The following is a 24,170-nucleotide window of genomic DNA, read 5'->3' as shown; positions in this document are numbered from 1 at the left end:
TCAGAGACATTTCCACAGTGTGGAAAATATTATTTCAAAAGGCCCTTGTGCAAAGAGGAAAAGAGAAACAAACTAAAAAGGTAGATTGAGAGTGAGGGAATAAAAGGATATAGGAAACCTGTATCTTTTAGAACATCAACTGAAATAGAAAATAAAGATAGTAACACTACTGTGCTTTACATGTCTATAAAACATTGCAATTTTTATGTGTACAATATATGTCAATAAAATAAAACAAAATAAGAATGAAAATCTTAGACCCTTTGAAATTTTCTGAAAAGTTAAGGAAATTAAATAAGAACCTGTCTGGCCTCTGATGGGAAAGTCTTTTATTAAAAGTCTGGGAAAGGTTTCTGGGGTATCATAGGCATTTCAGCATTTCTCAATGTCCCATGGTATTTTTTTTTTAAAAAAACCATTCTTACCAAATTTTGTCAGATAATATTTATTGTCAGCAGAATTTAATTGTTGAAAGGGGCACTGCCTAGCCCATTAACTCCAAAACTTAGCATTGCAAAAAATCAAAAATGTAACAGTAGGAGAGTCTCTAGCAAGGAGAGGGAACAAATACAACACTATTCATCATGTGCTACATCCACGCGGACAGGATTTAGGACAACCCAATGCTAAGGATTCTATCACTAAATATGGTTGGAAACAAACTGAGGGAAGTCCTTTTATTTTTCTTCTTTGGCACATGAAAAAAAAAAAGTTCAAGAAAATAAGTGAAACATATCAAGCAAAAGTATTGACCTTTCCTGATGGCCGTTAGATCATGATGTAAATGCACAATTGATAAAATGATTGAATGCTTAGGAATACATAACTTTATGAAGATAAGAGATCTCCCAACTAGGTGATGGAAATCTAAGTTAGTACCTTAGCAAAATCTCGCAAGGTTAAGCAGAGCCAATGTACTCTTAATGAAAACAAAGCTATCTCAATCTTTATCTAAAACAGTTATTGAACTTTATGATACTTAGCTTTGGTTTACATAAGTGGGATAATAAGTGCAATAACTTCACAGTGCTATTGCAAGTATTAAATTATTTAATTTTATATAAAGTTCTTAAAAGAGTGGCACATTTTGAGCACTTGAGTAGTATTAACTACTATTGCTATTTCCACTGGTATTTCACTCACCTTCTGTCTTACCAGACTACCAAAAAATGGACAGAATAGCAATTTTACAGCTCTCCCACTGCAGTTGGAAAGCAAAAACTGACCACAAGAGAATACAATAGAAAGAGAAGAATTATGTTGTTACCACTAAATTAGATAAAATACTTGAATAGGGTCTTCCAAATATTCATAAGATTAAAAAAAACTGTATAAATCCACAAATTTATAATAGGTAAAATAAAAAGGAGTGAGCATGTAATATCCAAATATAACTTAAGGAAGTGAAATTAATTCCCTACATAGAATAATTCTGTTTTGCAGAATAATTTAAAAGATATATTTAAAATATTTCAAGAATGGAATTGTGAAATCATAAAATGAAAAGAAGTTATTGAATTGATCTAAAGCAATAATACCAACCTTACTGCAGAACTTACACTGATTTAAGTGCACAAAAACAGAGAATAAATGCTCAATTATGACACAGAAGCAGAATTAAAATAATGTCAGTGAAGGTAGACGAAAGTGATCATTAAGTTTTGAAACTTAAGGATGGAAAATTGTTCAGAATTTCAGGAAGATGAAAAGCAAGTCAACCATGTGGAAGAAAAAATCAAGCAATGTTATCTTTTAGTTTCCAAAGACAAATGTCTAAGAGGAGTGTGAGCCAATGAACATGTTGAGGTACTATAAAGAAAATAAGTAATAATTTTCAGGCATGGAAATCCCCTTAGCCTACATTGCCCATGAGCCCTCCGGGAAGAGGTGAAAGGAAATTATTGAAGAACAATTTTCCAGTTACTGAATAAAATTAAATAAAAGTTCAGGAATGAAGAAAATAGAATAAAATTATCATAAAAACAGGTGAATTTGAATATGTAACAAGTTCCGTACTAGAATTACTACAGTTGTGAAATTACATGTTAAAACTACAGAATTATATTTTGGTTTAATTTTTTAACATGGTAAAATCATACTAAAATTAAACAAACTAAAGTGGTTAAAGAAGATGTGAGAAAAAAGTATGAAAAATTTCAACTTTTAAGGAATTAAGTCTAAGATTTTAAATATAAAATGAAATTTCAAATAAAGCCTCAAATAGATTTTTGTTTCAGCTATAGATTATTTTTCCAGAAATAAAATATTTTATGGCAAATATGTACAAAGATCAAAATTACTTAAGTACACTTACTTGTCCACGAAATTTAAATTATATAAATATTATGCAAATTTGTAAAACAAAACAAAAATAATTTTACAATAAGCACAACAAAAGCTATTAACTGGAGTTACATATACCCAGATCACAAAATTGTACATCTTGGGTCATGAAAATTGTCATATTCATTATGGGTTTGGGTTCATGGGAACAGTCATTTTCTTCTGTGTGTTTTGTATATTTATTAAATAGAAAATACTTCAGTGTGTTATCTAAAATGAATTTATGTAAAATGTTCTTTACAATGAAACAATTTTCATAATCATTGATTTTTAAAATAAAACTATTTTATAAGACTTTCTTATTTTATGAGAATGTATTTTAACTCATTGATTTCATGTAACAACCATAGAAGTGTGGAACCATTATCTCCTTTTTACTGAGGAAGAAATGGAAGCACAGAAAAATTAAGCAGCTCACATAACTAGAACTTAGAGTCATGCTTTGAATCCAGCACTCAAGTCTTGAAAAAATTACTACAGTTTTCTCACATTTTCAGCCATATGTATACAGATTCCTTGTGAGTCTTTCCCAGGTTTGCTTGTGCAGGGTGGCATAAACTGTGCTTATTAATTTAACCTCATTTTAATTGAAAATGCCAAGAAATACAGTAATTATTTTATGAACATGCCATAATATAATATTCCATAATTATTATTAACACACTATACCAGGTACAAAGATGATTCCTTTATTTTCTTTCTCATTAGCTCTCAACCATGTCACAGCATTTGGAAAAGGTTGTCTAATTCAGAAAAGTTAACTCATTAAAATAATTAAAGCCGTACCTTTACGTACAATGATGTTAGCAATTGTTTCGTTCCGTTATTATTCCAATTCCAATTTAGAAAAGAGAGGAGAAAATTTTTATAGCATTGAAATATTGGCTATAAGGATGTCTCTTTAGAGGAATCAATGAGTTCTTTCTTTCTAAAAGTATGCACATATACTCAGGTGATGGTGGTGCCACTAAATCTAGAAGTAAAGAAAAGAACACATCAGTAGGGCCACCAAATATAGACAAAATTACCTGAAGAAATGTAACTACCCACTGATGAGGTACATAGATAATTTAAGAGAGGTCTCTCAGGAAAATTCTGATAATGGTAAGAAAATAACAGCATTATAGAAGCAGTAAGTTTCACTTATAAATTTATGATCATATCCTTTCAGATTTATCTTTACTTATATTGATCTTGAACTATGCATATTTCAAAATATGTAATCAGTGTTCTAGCATTTATTCACTTTATAAAATGTTATTTTTGGAGCACTAAGTGCACTGCGGAAAGATACAGGTGTTCAAAAGAAAATGCTTTATTTATAGATATTAATCCAAATGAAGGGTTGTAAATCAAGACATACTAAATATATTTGGAAATAAGCACTCTGATAATAAGAAAATTTTGAATTGATAATAGATTTCCTATTTTCTCAAGCACTGAACATTTTATTCTAAAAACTAAGATCTGGAAAATGACAATATCAGACTAACCACTATTAGTGGTTGTGACACTTTCTGGCATTAAAAAAATGAATGTTGACATCATTTTTGATGATGGCGGTTGACATCTCACCCCTAATTTGTGGAGATCACAAAGGTTTAATTGTCAGAGCATTGTCCTGTAGGATCATCATGTTTCTGAGACATTGCCGGCTCTTCAGAACTAGGATGCAGGTAAATCTTCTCTTCCTATATACACAATAATTAGATGCAAGACTCCACAATACTGTTTAGAGGGAAGTAAAGATTTTTCAGATTGCAGACAAGTATCTGCTTCAAGTGAAGTTAAGGCAATGAAAAAGGCTTAATTTTTTCTGCAAAAGAAATTGTGTTCCATGTGATGATTATGGTTTCCTAGAATCTTATGAGAAAAGAACAGGCTTGAAATATATGATAAGGAAACTTTAAACAAACTACTAAGAATAAAGACTATGCCTTAAGGCCTTTAACGTAATGTTAAGGTTTTGTTTATTTTTGTTTTCTTTCATTTTACCAGTGTATTCTTTAACAAGAATATTAAATTTAAAAACTAAAGTTCTATCTTTTCAAGATTTCAGTGCCATAGTTTTACACAGCATGCCAAAATTAACTGTAGTAGAATATTTAAATATATATCTAGGTCTATATACATACTCTTGAACAAAAATAGCAATTATGTCTAATATTACATGGCACCTATGCACGGAGATATATAGAGGCACATATGGGCATTATTTGCATATGTGCATATATGTAACTAAATATTCATGTCAAAGGCTTTTTCCATAATATATATTCATTCATTCTTTATAGTTTGTAAAGTCCTGATTAGAAAACTCTCTGGGCCTGGAAGTACAGCTCAGTTGTATTATGCGTGCATAGCATGCATGAGGCTGTGTGGTCAATCCCTAGCACACTCCCCCAACCACCAAAAAAAAAAACAATATAAAGTTTGTTCAACACTTATTTTTAAATAAATTGAGTAAAAAGTAACCCCTCCCCCCTTTTAAAATAAATGATGCATTATAATCATATATATTGATGGGATTTATTGTTACATATTTGTACATACACACAATACCTAATATAATCATATAATTTGGTCAATCTCATTCGCCAGCACATTTCCTCCTGCTCCCACTCCCACCCCTTGCTCCCTTTCCTCTACAGGTCTTCCTTTGATTTTCATGAAATCTGCCTCCATCTTTTTTTTTTTTTCCTTTTTCTTTTCTAGCTTCTATGAAAGAAAACATAAAACCCTTGATCTTCTGAGTTTGATTTGTTTTGCTTAATATAATGGGCTCCATTTTATCCATTTTCCTGCAAATGCCATAATTTCATTTTTCTTTATGACCGAATAAAATCACATTATATATATATATAACACATTTTCTTCATCTATTCTTCCATTGACAGATGCCTCCGCTGGCACAATAGTTTGGCTATTATAAGTTGTGCTGCTGTAAACATGGGTATGCATGTATCACTATAGCATAAAAACTTTAATTCTTTAGGATAAATTCCAGGGAGTGGTAGAGTTGGATCATATGGCGTTTCCATGGATAGGTTATTGAGGAGCCTACATACCGATTTCCATAGTGGTTGAACTAATTTACAGACCCACCAACAGTGTAAAAGTGTTCCTTTTTCTCCACATCATCACCAGCATTTATTATTATTTGTATTCTCCATGAATGCCATTTCTTAGTGGTGTGAGAAATTTTCTTACCATGATTCTATTTTAACCAAATATGTTCTACTCAGATATGTTAGATATTTAAGTACCATACTCACTCAACATCATGGATAAAATAATTTGTCTTTTTGGAGTATAAATATCTGGACTTAAATAGCTGTACTTTTCAAGTTATCTGTAAGTTTTTTTTATCAGCAATGCTAAGCTATTATTAGAATCTTATAACAAATTTAAATTATTTATTTGGATGATGACATAAGCACTATTCTGGGAAAGGTAAAGGTATGAAACGATCGTGGACTCTAAAATAAATGGGAAGGACCTAGCAGTGCTCACTCCAGCAGGGAAAGATCACCATCTTCAAGAACATCACACATTTATTTTTGGATGGAGGTTTGAGTTAGCAAGCCCATATTAAAAAATATTGTAGAAAACTTACTAAAGTCTTTAAAAATAGACAATGAGTGGAGAAGTGAGAATGAAGAATCATCATCAGCTATACAAAATAAGGCAGGCCCCTTGACAATCTTGGGACTTAGTTCCACATCAGTATAATAAAGTAGGTGATTTCAACAATTGATCTCCAGACACCTCGACATTATAATTTACAAATAGGCACTATGATTTATAACTGGACATTAAATTACTTTGTCTTAAAATTTTAAAGTACATCAGTTTATGAGGTTTGAAAGGTTGACTTTTTCCATTTAAGGTTTATTAATCGTTTTATGTCTAAGATTTTCTTAAAAGAAGTAGTTATCTAGTTGACTATTTAGAAACATTATTTATCATTATGTAATATTTCTTTTCCTTTCTCTCCTTTAACTTCCCCATCTTATATCAAAAAATATAGTCTCAGAAATTTAATCAAAATGCATGACTATTCACAGACTTAAAGTACAAATGAAGAGTAATTTGAGCTATGAAAGTTGTAAAAGATTTCACATTTTTATTTGATTCCATACATTCATCACCATCATCAATCTCATCACCCTCAGATCAAAGGTGTATGCATGTAGTATGGTATGTGAGTGTGTATACACATATTTGTATATATGTATATAATATGCAGGAACATGTCATATTTGTTTTGTGTATCTTAATTCCCTTAATCCTTATAACAAATCATCATAATAGATAATATTGGAGATGAGTGAATAGAGGTTCCAAAATGTCAAATATGTCAAAAGGATACAAATGTCAAATAGCTATTTGTTTGGAGTATTCATTCCATTTGTAGAAAAAGCATTCAAAGTAAAATCCATACTATCATGAAAGTTAAAGAAGTGTTATAGACACCCTGTGTTACTACTTGTAAATCACAAGTCTGTGTAGATTTTGGTTTTCTAAACTACAAAGTGTAAAAAAAAAAAAAAAATATGTACTAAGTCATTGTAAACACCCCTTTAGGCTTTATAAGTCAATAATTTTAGTTCTTATTATTTTAAATTATACTTAGTAAAACTTACAACTTAGGCTAGTTATTTTCCTCCTTATTATAAAATATAGGGAGGGGTCAAATCAATAAATATGCACTCAGTACCTTCAGCTGATTCACACATTCACATACTCACAAATTCACTTACTTTTTTAACCTTTGCTGATTATAGACTCACTCTGATTCTGTGACTGTGCTGTTCACCGGTGTAGGTATGGGACATGGCACAATCTACTTGAAGACCCTAATATATGGAAGAAAAGGAAAAAGAAGAGGAAAATAAATAATCATACAGTAGTTTCACACTTATAAATAAAGTGGTATGAGAAGAAATGCATAACATCAAGGCAGCATATTAAGGCAGGAGGAATAATAATGACTCTGCATGTTTAGGGTTGAGTACTTGCACTGTGCAGTGCTTACTATAAGGAGAATCATCACCATACCGAGGTATATTATCTAATAGCATTGTATGTTTTACATGTAGAAGTGACTTATCTAGCCATTTGAGTTCAGGGCCAGAGGCCTAATATTAAAGCATTTAAAAACAACAGAGAAGATGGGCTGGTTTATGTTGTGGTAACAAGTTAATTGCATTGATAATACAGGCATACATCAGAGATACATGAATTTGGTTCTAGATCATTGCAATAAAACTGATGTCACTAGAAAGGAAGTTTAATTTTTTTTTTTGTTTTCTTAGTGCATAAAAAATTACATTGACATTATACTGTGGTTTATTAAGTATGCAATAGCATTGTGTCTAAAAATACCATATATACATTAATAAGAAAATATTGTATTGCTAAATCCTGTTAATGATCAACTAAGCATTAAGTGAATAGTGTCATTTTTTAATGGAGTTCTTGCCTCCATGTGTATAGATATTGACTGCTGAAGTCTGGAGCAGTTGTCATAGTTTCTTAAAATAAGATAACAATGAAGCTTGTTGTATTGGTTGCCTCTTCCTTTAATGAAAGATTCCTCTATAACATGAGGAGCCATTTGGTCATTTTATTTAATAGTAAAATTTGTTTCAAAATTGGAGTCAATCCTCCCAAATCTAACATTGTATTATCAACTAAATTATGTAATACTCTAAATTCTTTCTTGTCACTTATACAATATTAATAGGATCTTTACGAGGAGTATTTTCCATCTTAAAAAACAACTTCTTTGTTCATCCATCAGAATCAACACCTCATCTATTAAATTTTTAACATGAGATTGCAGCAATTATGCCACATCTTTAGGCTCCACTTCTAATTATAGTTCTTTTGTGATTTTTACCACATTTGAAGTTACTTCCTCTACTGAGATCTTGGACTCCTCACAGTCATCTACAAGATTTGGAATCAACTTCTTCCAAATATCCTTTAATGCTGATATTTTGACTTCCTCTCTTGATGTACAAATTTTCTTAATGGCATTTACAATGCGGAATTATTTCCAGAAAATGTTTCATTTACTTTGCCCAGATATATCACAGGAATCACTGTCTATCCTGACAGTCATAACATTACAAAATATATGTATTAAGGGCATGAGAGAAGAATGGAGGAATTTTAGATTACTTAGAGGGAAATGGGGGTGGGTATGAAAAATGGTGGAATGAGACAGATATCATTACCCTAGGTACATGTGTGATTATACAAATGGTATGAATCCACATTGTACACAACCATAGAAATGAGATGATGTAACCCATTTGCATACATTGAATCAAAATGCAGTCTGTAAAAATAAAAAAAAATAAAAATTTTAAAAATTAAAAAAATATAATAATAAGACTTTAGAGTGGAAATCACTCCTTGATCTGCAGAATGGCTACAGAACAGATATTGTGTTAGTAAGCATTGAATGTTAATCTCATTGTAGATCTCCCTCAGAACAGATTATGTACATTGTCACTGAGCAGTGATCTATTGAAAGTAAAGGGTTTATTTTATTTATTTATTTTTTGAGTAGTGGTCTATATAGTGGCTTATAATATTCAGTAATATATGTTATAAATTCTGCTGTTATCCAGACTTTTGTTGTTCCATTTATACAGCCCATGTATTCAGTATAATTCTTAAAACTCTAAGAATGTTTTCAGTGCTAAAAGAGGATTGGCTTCTAGTTTAAGTCATAAACTCTTTTCTTCCCCTTAAGAAACCTAGACTATAATTTGAAAATTTAAAGTTAGGCTTTGACTTCTCTTTAGTTATGAAAATCCTAATGGCATCTTCTTCCAATACAAGGCAATTTTACTTAAATAGAAAATCTGTTGGTTTGAGTAGCCACCCTCAATTATCTCAGTTAGACCTTTTGAATAATTTTCTACAGGTTTTGCATTAGTACTTGGTGCTTCATCTTACTTTTTTTTTTTTTTTTTTTTTTTAATCTTGTAGAGAGAGTTTCCTTCCTTAAACTCATGAACCAACTTCTGTAGGCTTTGACCTTTCTTCTGCAACTATCTCACTTCTCATCCTTCATAGAACTGAAGAGTCAGGTCCTTTCTCTGCATTAGGCTTTGACTTAAAGGAATGTTGTGACTGATTTTATCTTCTATTCAAATCACTCAAACTTTTTCAGCAGTAAGTTTATATTTTCACCTTATTTTTATTAACTAGAGTAACACCTCAAATTTCCTTCAAGAGCTTTTCTTTTGCTTTCATAACTCTGATAACTGGCACAAGAGGCCCAGATTTCAGCCTACCTTGACTTTTGACGTGCCTTCCTGAACTCCATCATTTCTAGTTTTTGATTTAAAATGAGATATATACACATCCACTTTTTACTTGAAAACTTATAGTGCAGAGTTATTAATTGGCCTAGTTTCAATCCTGTCATGTCTCAGGGAATAAGAAGGCTTAAAGAGAGGGAAAGAAATTGTTTTAGTCAGCATTTTTGCTACTGTAACCAAAAGACCTAGCAAGAACAATTTTAGAGGAGGAAAATATTATTTGAGGTTCATAGTTTCAGAGGTCTCAGCTGGCTTTGGGCCCAAGATGAGGCAAAATATCATAGCAGAGAGTGTGGTGGAGGAAAATAGATAAGAATATGACCACCAAGAAGCAGAGAAAGAGTTCCTTATGGGAGACAATATATATAGCCCAAGGGCATACCCCTAATGTCCCACCTCCTTCAGTCACCATACCTGGCTAGTTACCACCCTCTTAATCCCAATCAGAAGATTAATGGATTGATAGGTTAAGACTCATAACCAATCGTTTTACCTCTAAACTTCTTGCACTGTCTCACACATGAGATTTTGAGGACAACTATTATCTTAAACCATAACAGAGATGGAGGAACAGCTTGTTGGTGAAGTAGGCAGAATAACATATATTGCTTATGCTCTTATATGGTGCAATTCATGTTACTCCTAAACAATTATGATTATATATAAAATCAGTGACAAAAGATCACCATAACAAAATAATCAAGAAAAAGTTTTATGTATTATGAGAGTTACCAAAATATGACAAAGACATGAAGTATGTGCTCTTATCACAATGATGCAAATAAACTTCCTTGAAGGATCACCATGAATCTTCAATACATACACAAGCTATAGTTATCCACAAAGTGCAGTAAAGGGAAACACAATAAAATGAGGTATGGGCATATAAAACTGAAGATTTATATTTCCTCACATTAAATGTCCATCAGAGAATGAATTAGGAATCTGCTTATCTTTGTCACTCAAGGACTCAGGCCTATACAGGCTCCTTCTCAGTATGTGTGTCCATGATGATCACGAAAGGTGGAAGAGAATTTGGAAATAAGACCTCGATCATAAAGCATTTGCCTGGACACAATGCATGCTAATTTCACTCTTTGATCAAAGAACGTTCAGAACTACCATCAAAAGAGGTGCAAAAAAAAAAAAAAAAAAAAAAAAAAAAACAGTCCCACCACTTATCCAGAGTGAGAACCTGTTAATGAATCTGCCTGTCAAATGCCACAAGACATAACTGGTACGAAGCTTGGAATAGGGGTGAAATGAATGTGAACAAGGATGTGACTACCCGGGAGTGATATCAACATGGACTCTGTTTCAAAAAATGGTTAATTTTGTTTAAAGAGGAAGAATAAATTTCTGGTTTTATTTATTTGAACACTGAAGTTCCATTTTTTTTAAGTGCCTTTATCCACCCAATGAATATTTTATCTATTCTTAAGTCCCAAATCATGTATCGCTTCCTCTAAAAAGTCTTTGCTGACACCTCTAAGGTACAGTGCTCACTCTGTGCAATATCGGTATGCTTCTCCTGCTTTGCATTTATCACATTTAACTGTCATTAGTCTGTGTGACTCCTGGTTGGATGTCTTGTTGTCTGAGTGCAATGACAGTTCTGTTTCTTCCTGCATCGTGGTATATAGGATACACAGCACTTCCACTTCAAGGTGAATTATTTATTATTTCCTGTTAGCAATGCTTTTAATAAAAGCATTGTGATTGGTTGATGAGAAGAGGACATCAAATAATGGAAAAAAGATTGTGATTAAAATAAGGAAAAGGTTTATTTAGGAACTCATTGAAGAAGAATACCAAAGGATACTACTGCATTAGATGTATTAACTTTATAATCAGAGATATAATTATTTGCATTTTGTGGGGGCAAGTTATTTTCTTGTAGGCAAGAAAAACTATCAATATTCTAATTTAGAAATCTTATTGTATTTTATTACATAAGACTGCTTGTTGGAAGTATTCATCTACAAAATGCTTTAAACTCTTCAAAATACACTGATTTTTAACATCATTTAAAAAAAATCACAATTCTTCTTATCCTTACCTCAAAACTTCAACTACTTCCAAAAAGACAATTATATATACTTTATCTGCATATAAATATATTAAAAAGTAAGATTGTTCTAGGCTCATCTCAGGTAAAATTGGCAGATATTTTTGTTAGCTCAAAATTGTAACTATGACAATTCAGCTAACATGTAAATAAAAGTTTTAACTCAATCAGTATTATGTGTGCAGAGCTGAGAAAAATAATGATGAAACAACTTGCCATAATTACTCAGTCCCATCAGCAATCTTACTGCGAAGCAAGTTAATTCAATTTGAAGTTATTGGCCTCTAGGTTGAAGTAAAAGTGGAGAGAAAAGATTGTTCTAAGTGAAGAGGCTACACAGATAAATGTTGCAACCCAAAGGTTTGTACAGTCAGTTTGTATAAAAATTTAATCTGCTCCTTTTCACTGGAAAGAATATGCAACATGTTTTTGCCTCTATTTTAGAAATCTTTCTTATAAAATTAGAAATGTACAGGGAACCTTTATTTTTAAAGTATTGCAAAGACTAGTAGGTCTAGTTAGAGTACAGTTATAATGAAGTAATTTGGAACTAGATTGCTCTGAAAGAAAGTTGTCCAATCTAAGCCTAGTTACATCCTCACTGAAATGGGAGTTGTTTTAGAATAGTGTTCAGGAAAATTGTGAGTAGTAAAATGCACTCATGGTAAAAATTTTGAGTTTGAATCTTTTATTTTAGTGTCTTGGTAGAAAGAGCCGAGTAATTCAGTTGGCTCATTTTAAAATGAGCTATTTGCTTTATAGAAGTCCATCTCACTTTAGGAAAGTCCCTTGAATTTTAACTATGCTAAAATAGCTATGTTGTTCCTTCCATAAAGTCATGGGGTATAACTGTTAGCAAGGAGAAAAAATTCATTAGTTTTAATGGAATAAAATTTATGGCTAAAAAATAAATTATAGATTATTATAGATAAAATAATTTATTTAGCCATGTCTGCTAGAAAAAGCATGTTGAATACAAAGTGAAATAAAACTGTTTCCTGTGGGTACTCTCTTAAGCCCCTGGGGAAGACAGATTGTTATGTGCACAGGCCCAGACAAATAACTTGAAATATGAAATTGTTCACATTATCTATTTTTTTTTTGAGTTGTGTATCTTTCAAGAAATTTGGGTAGAATCAATGTTACTGACGTAAATAAAGTTGCTTATTATATTCCCTAGTTATACTTTTAATGTCTGCAGAATCTATATTAATGTTCCATCTTGTTTCTGAAATTAACTTGTCTTTTATATTTTATATTAATCTGTCCAGAAGTTTATTAATTATTTTGGTCTTTTTAAAGAACCAATATATCATTTTATTTACTTCCTCATTTATTTTTTCTTTTATATAATTTATTTCTGTCCCTATGTTTACCACTTTTTTCTTCTTTATGTTTAGTTTACTGATTTCTAGTTCTTCAGATGAAAGCTTGAGTCATTAATGTAAGAATTACCTTTTTAAATTTTTTTATTTGTTCTAATTTGTTGTACATGACAGTAGAATGCATTTTTATATTTTTTAGAGCTAATACATAAATGGAGTGTAATTTCTCATTTTTCTAATTATAGATATTGTAGGGTCACATTGGGCATGCAGTCATATAACACTTTTTGTTTCCTACTTTAAGCATTGGACTTAATAAATTTATTTCTAAACATGGCATTAGCCACATGTTATTACAAATTTTGATTTGTTCATTTTCCTTCAATTGAAAATATTTTCTAATTTCTTTCCAAATTCCTCATTTGAGGAGATATTAAAAAGTGTGTTAAAGTCACAAATACAGCCAATAGTCATTCCTCACGGTTGTTATGCATGAAAAGTCATAGGGGAGATAGAATTAATGAATACAGAATCATTATTCCTAGGGAAAGAATGTGAAGTGAATATGTGTGTGTGTTTCACATAATTCACATAGTTATAATCTTATGTACTATGACAACTCATCCTGATTATGTTTTCTTTATTTTGCAAGATAAAAACTGCGGGTCACACAAGAGCCTCATTCAGCTAGTCCCAAAGCCAGATATTTTTGCACTGTTTTTTAAGGGCTGAAATGAGAAGTTTTTTAGTTAGACTCCACATACCTGGAAAATGTTAGATGCCTTTCTACTATTATCTTTTATATACAATATAGTATTGTCTATTATTTTTACATATGTGATTTCTGTTACTCTTTTGTATACAATATATGATTGTCACCTGTGAGCTACAACCATTCATCCATTCTTTATATGATTTAAGGCACTTTAAATTATTTCTACTTGTTTTAAGTCCACAGTATGACTTATGTTTGTAAATGTTCAATGTATATTAGAAAATAATGCATATTCTGCTTTTGTTGGGCCGTTTTGTAAATATCAGTTAGGTCTGGTAAGTTCAAGGTGTTGACTATGTCTTCCATTGGTTACTGTTTTTTTGTCTAGTTATTCTGTGAATCTCAGAGAAAGTGTTATTGATGCCTCTGTTATTTTGGATTGGCCTACTTCTCCCCTCATATTCATTCATTTTTGAAGTAGTTTTTATGTTCATAAATATTTAGTATTTTGAGGTGCTTTATGGCTGTAACCTTTATAATTATAAAATTATATTTTTATGCCTGTCAGTAGTCTTTGTTGTGACATTGATACAGCTGACTCAGCTTTCCTTTGATTAGTGTTAATATGGCTGATCTTTGTCAGAACTTATTTTAACACACTTCATATTGAAATTGGTCCCATGTAGGGAACATGTTTTTGAGGCTTGACTTTTATCTCTAAATCTAGAAGTATCTTTGATTGGTAAGTTTAGATTATTCATCACTATGGCCATTAATATGGTTCAATTTAAACCTCTATCTCACCACTAAGTTTTCGTTTATGTCTTTGTTCCTCTTTCATTGTTTTTGGCTCTATTTTGTACTAGTTGGTTGGTTTTTGATGACATTTTATATTCTGGTTTTTGCATTGACCTATTAGTTGTAAATTATTACATTATTGTTGTGTTTGCTTGTGACACAAAGGGTGTCAAAAGCTCTAGCTAAAGATTGAGAGAAGAACTGAGGGTATAGTTCAGTGGAAAAGTACTTACCCACCATGTGGGAGGCCCTAGGATCCCTACCACCACAAAGGGAAGGAAGAAGCAGGGCAGAGAAGAGGAGCATGAGGGAAGAAAAGGATGACTACCGGTAACACACCTGTGATGGTTTACTTCATGTGTCAACTTGACTGGGACTTGGTTGTCTAGACACTGGGTTAAACATTATTCAGATAGCCTGGTGCAATGGTGCACGCCTGTAATTCCAGCAACTCAGGCCAAGGTGGGAGGATTATTTGAGATCAGTTTCAGCAACTTAACGAGGCCCTAAGCAACTGTGTGAGACCCTGTATTTTATTTTAAATAAAATTTTAAAAAACGCTGGGGGTGTGGTTCAGTGGTTAAGTGTCCCTGAGTTAAATTTCCAGTATAAATAAATAAATAAATAAATAATCTGGGTATCTATGAAGATGTCTCTTGATAACATTAAGATTTGAAACAGCGAACTGACTAAAGGAGAAAAAGCACATTATGGGGAACATCCTAGGAAGAGTTTGTTAGGAAGGACTTATTACAGAATCTGGGTTTGTATTAGTTAACTTTGGGATGGAGTTAAAGGTCACTAGGCTTTCCTATGGAATAAAGGCTGACATAAAACAGGGAAAGTCTATGTTTGATTATATTAATATTCATATTTATGGCACGGGAAATTAAATACAGGCAAAAAATAAAACCAGTAAAGAAATTATTATCATTCATACTGGTCAGAATAAAGAAATGTTGAATCACTTTTTTTGACTGAACTATGTTCATGTATCTATCTGTGTTCAGGCAAGATTTTTTTTTAATTTATTCTTTTTAGTTATATAAAACATTAAGATACATTTTCACATATTACAAAAGCATGGAATATAATTTGCTCTATTTCAGTTCCTAGCACTTATCTTCCCTCCTCTCTCCTCCCGATCCCTTCCCTCTGGATTACTGAACTTTCTGCAATTTATTTATAGTATTTTTTTGAAATTAGCATCCTATGGATATACTATACAAAACTTCAGTCAGACTAATTCTACTGTTCTTCCCTTTTCCCATATCTCCATCCTCCTTCTTTATTTCTCCCCCTTCAATTTTTTGGATCAGCTTTCACATATCACTGAAAATATTCAAATTTTTACTTTTTGGGACTGACTTATTTCACTTAGCATGATAGTCTCCAATTCCATCCATTTACTGGCAAATGCCATAATTCCATCCTTCTTTATGACTGAATAATATTCCATTGTATATATCTACCACATTTGCTTTATTCATTCATCTGTTGAAGGGCACCTAGGTTGATTCTGGAACCAAACTTAAATAGTGTGAATTGTGCTCCTAGAAACATTGATGTGACCACATCACTGTAGTATGTGGATTTTAAATCTTATATCTACACCAAGGAATGGGATAGCATTTCTATTTTCTGAGGAATCTCAAAACTGTTTTACAGAGTGTTCTCAGTAATTTGCAATTCCACCAATCATGTAGGAGTGCACCTTTATCACCATATTCTTGCCAACATCTATTATTCGCATTTGTGGTAATTGCCATTGTGACTACAGTATGAAATCATAATGTAGTTTTGATCTGCATTTCTCTAATTGCTAGATATATTGAACATTTTTCATGTATTTTTTGACCATCTGTATTTCTTCCTTTATAAGCGTGTGGTTCTTTTGCCCATTTATTAATTGGGTTATATGGTTCGTTTGGTTAGAAGTTTTTTGAGTTCTTTGTATATTTTGGATATTAATACCCTATCTGAGAAGTTGTTGGCAAAGATCTTTTCCCATTCTGTAGGCTCTCTGTTCATGCTTTTAACTATTTCCTTTGTTGTGAAGAAGGTATTTAATTTGATGATATCCTGCTTATTGGTTTTTTATTTTATTTCTTGCACTTTAGGAGTCTTTTTAAGGAAGTTGATTCCTGTGCCAACCTGCTGGAATATTGCACCTTCATTTTCTTCTAGTACTTGCAGATTGTCTACTTTAATTTCTAGATCTTTGAACCACTATTGGTTGACTTTTGTGCAGGGTGAGAGAAAAGGGTCCAATTTCATTCTTCTTCACATGTATTGATTTCCAGTTTTCCCAGCACCATTTGTTAAAAAGGCTATTGTTTTCCCAACATAAGTTTCTGGCATCTTTGTCTAGTTTCAGATAACTGCCTTTATGGGGGTTTGTCTCCTTATCTCCTATTCTGTTCTGTTGGTCTTCATGTCTGTTTTGGTGCTAGTACCTTGCTGTGTTTGTTAGTATAGTTCTGTAGAAAGCATTTGACAAGTACAGCACCCATTCATGTTTAAAACACTAGAGAAACTAGGGAAAGAAGGAACATACCTCAACATTGTAATGGCTATATATGTTTTTTTTTTTTTTTCCTATTATTACTTTTTATTTTTATTGTAGTGCTGGAGATCGAACCCAGGGCCTTTTGCTTGCAAGGCAAGCACTCTACCAACTGAGCTATCACCCCAGCCCTGTAATGGCTATATATGATGAACCTAAAGTTAACATTAGACTGAATGGAGAAAAACTGAAAGCCAAAAACAGGAACAAAACAAACACTTTTTAGCACTCCTATTCAACAGTGTACTTGAACCTCTAGCCAGAACAATCAAGCAAGAGAAGGAAATAAAAGGATACAAACAGGAAAAGAAGAGTTCGAATTTTCTCTGCTGACAAACTGATCCTATATTTACAAGATCCAAGAAACTCCACCAAAAGATTTCTAGAGCTCATAAGTAAAGTTAGCAGGATACAAGATCAACACTCATAAATCAATTGCATTCCTGTACTCCAGTAATGAACCTGCTGAAAAAAGAAATTTAAAAAACTATCCCATTCACAATAACCTAAAAAAAAACAAACAAAACAAAATACACAACTTGGGAATCAATCTAACAAAACAGATGAGGGACCTGACAAGAAAAACTGTACAATGAATCAAAATGCAGTCTGAAAACAAAACAAAAATAAAAACGAAAATAACTATAGAACACTAATGAAAGAAATTGAAGAAGACATTAGAAGATGGAAAGATTTCCAATGTTTTTGGATAGGCAGAATCAATATTGTCAAAATGGCCATAATACCAAAGCAATATACAGATTCAATGTAGTTCCCATCAAAATACCATTGGCATTCTTGCAGTATTAAAATTAATATGGAAAAATAAGAGACCCATGAGAGCCAACACAATCCTCAGTGAGAAGAATGAAAGAAGGGACATTACAATATCAGACCTCAGATTATACTTCCGGCATGATTTTTGATTGGTCCTGTCTTATTTTTATCCACAATAGCCTTGAAGTGTTCTTTGATGTTGGAATTCTGTGGGTTTTTTTTTTTTTTTTTTTTTTTAGTGTTCATCAAGTAAACAGTCTAGTTCTTAGACTGTTTCAAACACTATATTTCTATTTTGTATCTCTGAGTTTGGTATTTTATTACTTTTCCTTTATTTTGAGAAATTACTGCACTATGTTGCCATTTTTCTTCTCAACCTGTTTTTGTTCTTATGTATTTTTTCTATATATGTAATAAATTTCACACTGTGTTAGTATTACTATTTCTTTAGATACTCTTGTCATTTAAGTTTATTTTAAATTTTTTTATATTTACCCATATTTTACAATTTCTGTCATTCTTCATTTCTTTTGGTTGATCCAGATCCAGATTTCCATCTGGTATCATTTTCCTTATGCCTGAGATACTTCCTTTAACATGTCTTAAAGTACTGGTAATTTTTTTCTTTTTAGGTCTTATATATTCATGTTGATTTTCTTCCCCCAATTTTAAAAGAAGTTCTTGGGGATAAAGCATTTTAGGATTTGTGGCATTTTTCTTCTTTCAGTATGTGAAGTGCCCAAATCTTGAGTTAAACATAGTTCTGTGTCTGAGGGTAATTTCTAGAGATCACCAGTTGAATCACAGACAAAGTAAAGCAGATTGTTCTCCTCAAGATGTAGGTGAGCCTCAAATACTTTTATTAAAGATATTGCTTATTGTTCAAAGTTTAAACCGCTTTCAAAAAGAATTTACTCTGTAATGTCTACTGTGAACTCCATCCGATGCCTGCTCCATCTCAAAAATTGTTTAGCATTCAACTCTAGTAGTATAATTTGGTACTTTTCTTTTTAAAATATAGCTTCCAATTCTCTATAGTTAGCATTTCTAAACTTTCCTTTGCCTTTTTGATCAATAAGTTTTGGTTGTAATATCTGTAAAAATATCTTTGTCTAATAACTATGATTGATGTCATTTCTTAATCAGTTTCACTAAACCGACTTATCAGGATAATAGTAGTCATATTTTCTCTCTTTTTGCATTCATGGACATTTTTGACTGTATGTCAGGTATGATGAATTTTATCTTGATGAGTACTATGTATTTTTGTGTTCCTCTAAATATTCTTGAAATGTGCACTGGTGCTGCTGTTAATATATTTGGAATCAGTTTTACCTTTTTACTTTTTAAAAAATCTTTTGGATGGAACTAGAGAAATCTTTATTTTAGGTCTAATTTTGTCCAAGTATTGAATATTTTCTGATATTCTGGCCTATGGAGTAAGAGATTATTTTCACTGTGTCATATGAACATATAAACTATTCCTGACCCTTTGGCAGCTCCTCTGACTGTTCCTTCTGTTCCCTCCCACTCATGTATTTTCTTCACAAATGCTGCCATCTGTTTTCTGTTCATTTCAGATGCAAGGCAGACAGTGTGACCACACAGAGCTATCTCTTCTTGCACTTCTCTCCTCTCTAGTATCTTGTCCCTCTCTCTCTAGCTGCCTGGCCTTCCCTGAAATCTCAACTCTTGACTCCTACACTGAGGGCAACACTTGGGTTTTGCATCTTCTTGCTCTGTGGTGGGAAGATCCGCTAAGCATTGGGTGGTGATTTTTGGGGCTTAATTTATTTGTTTTCCCCATTTAGAGATCACTTTCATGAACTAACTTATATCAGTGTCTGAAAAACCTTGTTCTGTGTATATTGTATTTTAAAACTTTTGTTTCCAGAGGGATGGTAAATAAAACATGTTACGGAATGTTGACTAAAACTTCAAGTTCTCTCCCTTCCCCCAACCCTTGTCTGAAAGTATCAGTTTGAGTAAGTTTAATTAACTTGTCTTTAAGATCTCTGTTGTGTTTAATCCAGTGATAAATCTTCAAAAGAGTTGTGCATCTCTGCTTTGTGCTCTCACACGTATCATTTCCTTTATACTTTTTAAAATATGTTTGAGATGTTTAATAAATTCTTCACTTGTTGTGGCATGTCATCCTTTCCCATGAGGGTCTTCTAAGATGTTACTAAACATCATTTAATCACCAATTCATAAATCTGACATCTGTATTTTCAATGTTTTGTTTCTATTAGCTTTTTATTTCTTGGGATGCTTCTGTTGGTTCTTTTAATTCTTTCTATTCTTCATTTTGGTATTTATTATATACTAATTATGAAAAAGAACTATAGAGGAAAAAATAGGATTTAGGGCAAGAAATAAGTATGCCTATTAATTGATTACTTAATTTCTGGCAAGTAATGAGGGGGTTATCTAGTCAGCAGATGAACTAGTACAGAAAATCTAGTTATCTGTATGTGAACACATACTTTTAAGGCCCTTAGGTGGGAGGATCCTACTATCTTGATCTTAGGGTGATGTCAGGGAGGTCAGAAGGCTTCCTTTACTCCCACTCAGTGCTTCTCCATCTTCAGCTTTCAGGAGACCCTAGAAGCCTCAGAAAAGGTTTATTTCTCTATACTTTTCTGCAGCAAAAGGCTGCTGTGGTTTATTACTTGGTACTAGTCTTCTGATGGAGAAAGGAAGTTTTCGGGATTTCACTGGTTCAAATTCATTAAAATATAAACTGTGTTCACCTAAGCCTTAGGGTATACCTTTCTCAACATCCTGGCTCCTTGCTGCACTGGCCAACATATATTACCATATGTTTTATTCAGCTTTTTTTGCTGCTATGACCAAAAGACCTGACAAGAACACATTTAGGAGGAAAGGTTTGAGGGTTCATGGTTTCAGAGGTCTCAGTCCATATCTGGCCAATTCTGTTGCTCTAAGCCTTAAGTAAGGTGGAATATCATGGTAAAAGAGTGTGACAGAGGAAAGCAACTCAGAACATGACAATCAGGTAGCAGAAAGAGACAGAGAGTGCTGCTCAATAAATACAAAATATAAGTCCCAAATTCACTCCCTCCCAAACCCCCCTCCTCTAGTTATAACTTACCTGTCTACAGTTATCACCCAGTTAATTCCTATCAGCCGATTAATGAACTGATTAGTTTAAGGCTCTCATAGCCCAATCATTTTACTTCTAAACTGTCTTGCATTATCTCACACATGAACTTTTTGGGGGATACCTAATTCTAAACCATAATATTCTGCACCTGACCCTCAAAAGCTTATGCCTGTCTCACCATGCAAACTACATGTAGTCCATTTTTAAGAGTCCCAGTAGTTTAAACAGTTTCAGTTATCACCCCAAAATCCAAGTCCAAAATCTCATCTGAGACCAGAGGCAAACTCTTAAGTGTGAACCCTTATAAAAATCAAAAGCGAGCTATATATATCTAATACTTAAATGCACAGGGTAAACACTTCACTGAAAGGAATACACAGGGACATAAAAAGAAGAGATGGAACCAAATCAAGATCAGAATTCAACTGGGAAAACAAGTCCTATCTCTCCATAATCAGCATCTGGGACACAGGCATCAAGATGATCTCTCCAGTTGCAGATGCCACTGCTGTTGCCCAGAGGTCTTCTCTTGAAATGAGGCTGATCCTGACACCATGGCTGCAGGCGTCTAGAGGTCTTTTCTCCGGCCGTCGGTGATGCTGATACTGCCAATGCCGCTACCCCTGCCCAGAGGTCACCTGGAGGTCTTCTCTGTGGGTGCTGCTGCTGCCGCTGACGCCCCACCTGCTGCCAACACCACTGACCCACTGCAGCTGCTGCTGACCTGCTGTCTGCTGCCACTGACCCCTGCCACTTCTGCTTCCAGCTCTACCCGGAGGTCTGCTGCCAGGGAGACTCCAGGTGTGGTTGTATGCAGCCACATCCATCTTGAGACACTGGCCAAGGCCGGGGGGCTGGAATGTCAGCAGGTTTGATGCTACTGCCATCTTGGGGAGCAGCCACCCCTGTCTGGGGAGGCTGGCCAGGATCTGAAGTTTCAGTATCAGGCTGCCCGTGGGTTTGGCTGTGCCTGGGGTCTTTTCCTGGGAGTGCTGATCATCGCCCTCTAGTGGCTGTTTTTCAGGATTACTCCTCCTTGATGGTCTCCAAATTCCAGTGACATTGAGATCTTGGGACTGCAACATGGCTGAAGCCAGTATATATGAAGGTCAGGTCAGTGGGATAGTGACTGGGTCTGCTAGGACTGGTTTGAGCCAGGCAGTCTGGAGGGAAGTCAGAAACAGGATTGAGAAACTTTTGAACACTGACAGAGATAGTTGTTCAATTTTTCATCGAGATTTATTTTTATTTTTTTCTTCTCCTACATCTCTCTCCACCATATTTGGAGCAGGGTATTTTTCATGCATTAGTTTGTTGAGGATGGTGATATATACACTGTGCCTTGCAGTTTTATTATATATTCTTATATTTTTAACTTTTTTACTCTTGGTATGTGTTCTTTCTCTTGTCTGTTTTCCTGGATTCCCTTTCTAACTTTTCTCCACCTAATAGCCAATCTCTGTTGGTTCCTCTTCCAGGCTTCCTATGAATTTTTACTTCTCACTACTCTCTTCCTTCCTCGTGAACATCATGTCCTACACTATTTCTGTTGTCTCTGTTCACCATTTGAAATTGTAAACTTTCGGCAAATTTTCTGTTTATATTGTGGACAGTGATTAAGCTCATCGTTTCCTTTTATAGAGAGAAAGCAGTAGATGCCTTTGTGGGCGCTATTAGATTTAAGGCTATATATTTTTTACACTGGGACCTGTTAATATTGGTCTCCCTTTTAAAGGTGGGGTACTGGAAATCTTCAGTGACAATATAGGTTTAGAGGGAAAAATCTGTACTGCTCTAGATTCATAAAACTAGATGGGAAAACATACAAGCAACATGAAGAAACAAGGAAACAAAGTGCCCCAAACAAACCAAGATGTCTCAATAAGATAATCTGTTGACAACACAGTAGAAGAAATGGCCAAGAAAAAGTTTAAGATGTACATAGTTAAATTGATCTGTGAAGTAAAGAAAGGTATAAAGAGGGAAATCAAAGAGAAAATACAGAAAGTGAAAGATCACTTCAATAAAGAGTCAGAGATTCTGAAAACAAACAAACAGAAATCCTCAAAATGGGGGAATCAAGAAACCAAATTATAAATTCAATGGAAAGTATCACCAACTGACTAGACCATTTGGAAGACAGAAACTGAGGCAACAAAGACAAAATATTTAATATTGAAAATAATGTTGAACCATGCAGAGAAAATGGTAAGAATCCATGGACAGAATATCCAAGAATTATGGGATAATATGAACAGATCAAATGTAAGAGTTTTGGGGAGATATAAAGGAGTAGAGATACAAACCAAAGGAATGCACAATCTTTTAAATTAAAAATACCAGAAAAATTTCCCAAATCTAAAGAGCAAAATGGAAAATCAAATACAAGAGGTTTACAGGACCCCAAATGTATAAAATTACAGCAGACCCACTCCAAGACATATTATAATAAGAATGACTTAAATACAGATTAAGGCTAAAATCTTAAAGGCTGTGAGATTTAAAAAAAAAAAAAAAAAAAAAAAAAAAAAAAAAAAGCAAATTATGAATGGAGGAAACCAATTTAGATCTCAACTGATTTCTCAACTTAGACCTTCAAAGCTAGGATCCTGGTCATGGAACAACATATTTCAAGCTCTAAAAGAAAATGGATGTCAACCAAGAATTTTATATCCAACAAAATAAAGTTTCATATTTGAAGATGAAAAAAATATCTTCCAAGATAAACAAAAGTTAAAATAATTTACAATTAGAAATCCTGCCCTACAGAATACTTCCAACAAAATATTCCATGATGATGAAGTGGAAAAAAAAGTAAAAACCAGCAAAGGGTGTATGTAACTACACTAAAGGAATAGTCAATCAAAGGAGAAACTAAGTTAAATTATAAATCATAAATAAACCAAAATGACCTGGAATACAAATCATATTTTAATAATAACCTTGAATGTAAATGGACTAAACTCATCAATCAAAAGTCATAGACTGGCTGATAGGTTTAAAAAACAAGACCCAACAATGTGCTGTCTCTAAGGGACTCACCTCATATCAGATAAAGTGGACTTCAAGTCAAAGTTAATCATAAAGGACAAAGAAGCACATTTCATT

The sequence above is a fragment of the Sciurus vulgaris genome (assembly GCF_902686455.1).
Source record: "Sciurus vulgaris genome assembly, chromosome: 5".
Taxonomy (NCBI): domain Eukaryota; kingdom Metazoa; phylum Chordata; class Mammalia; order Rodentia; family Sciuridae; genus Sciurus; species Sciurus vulgaris.
This window is presented reverse-complemented; position numbering follows the sequence as displayed.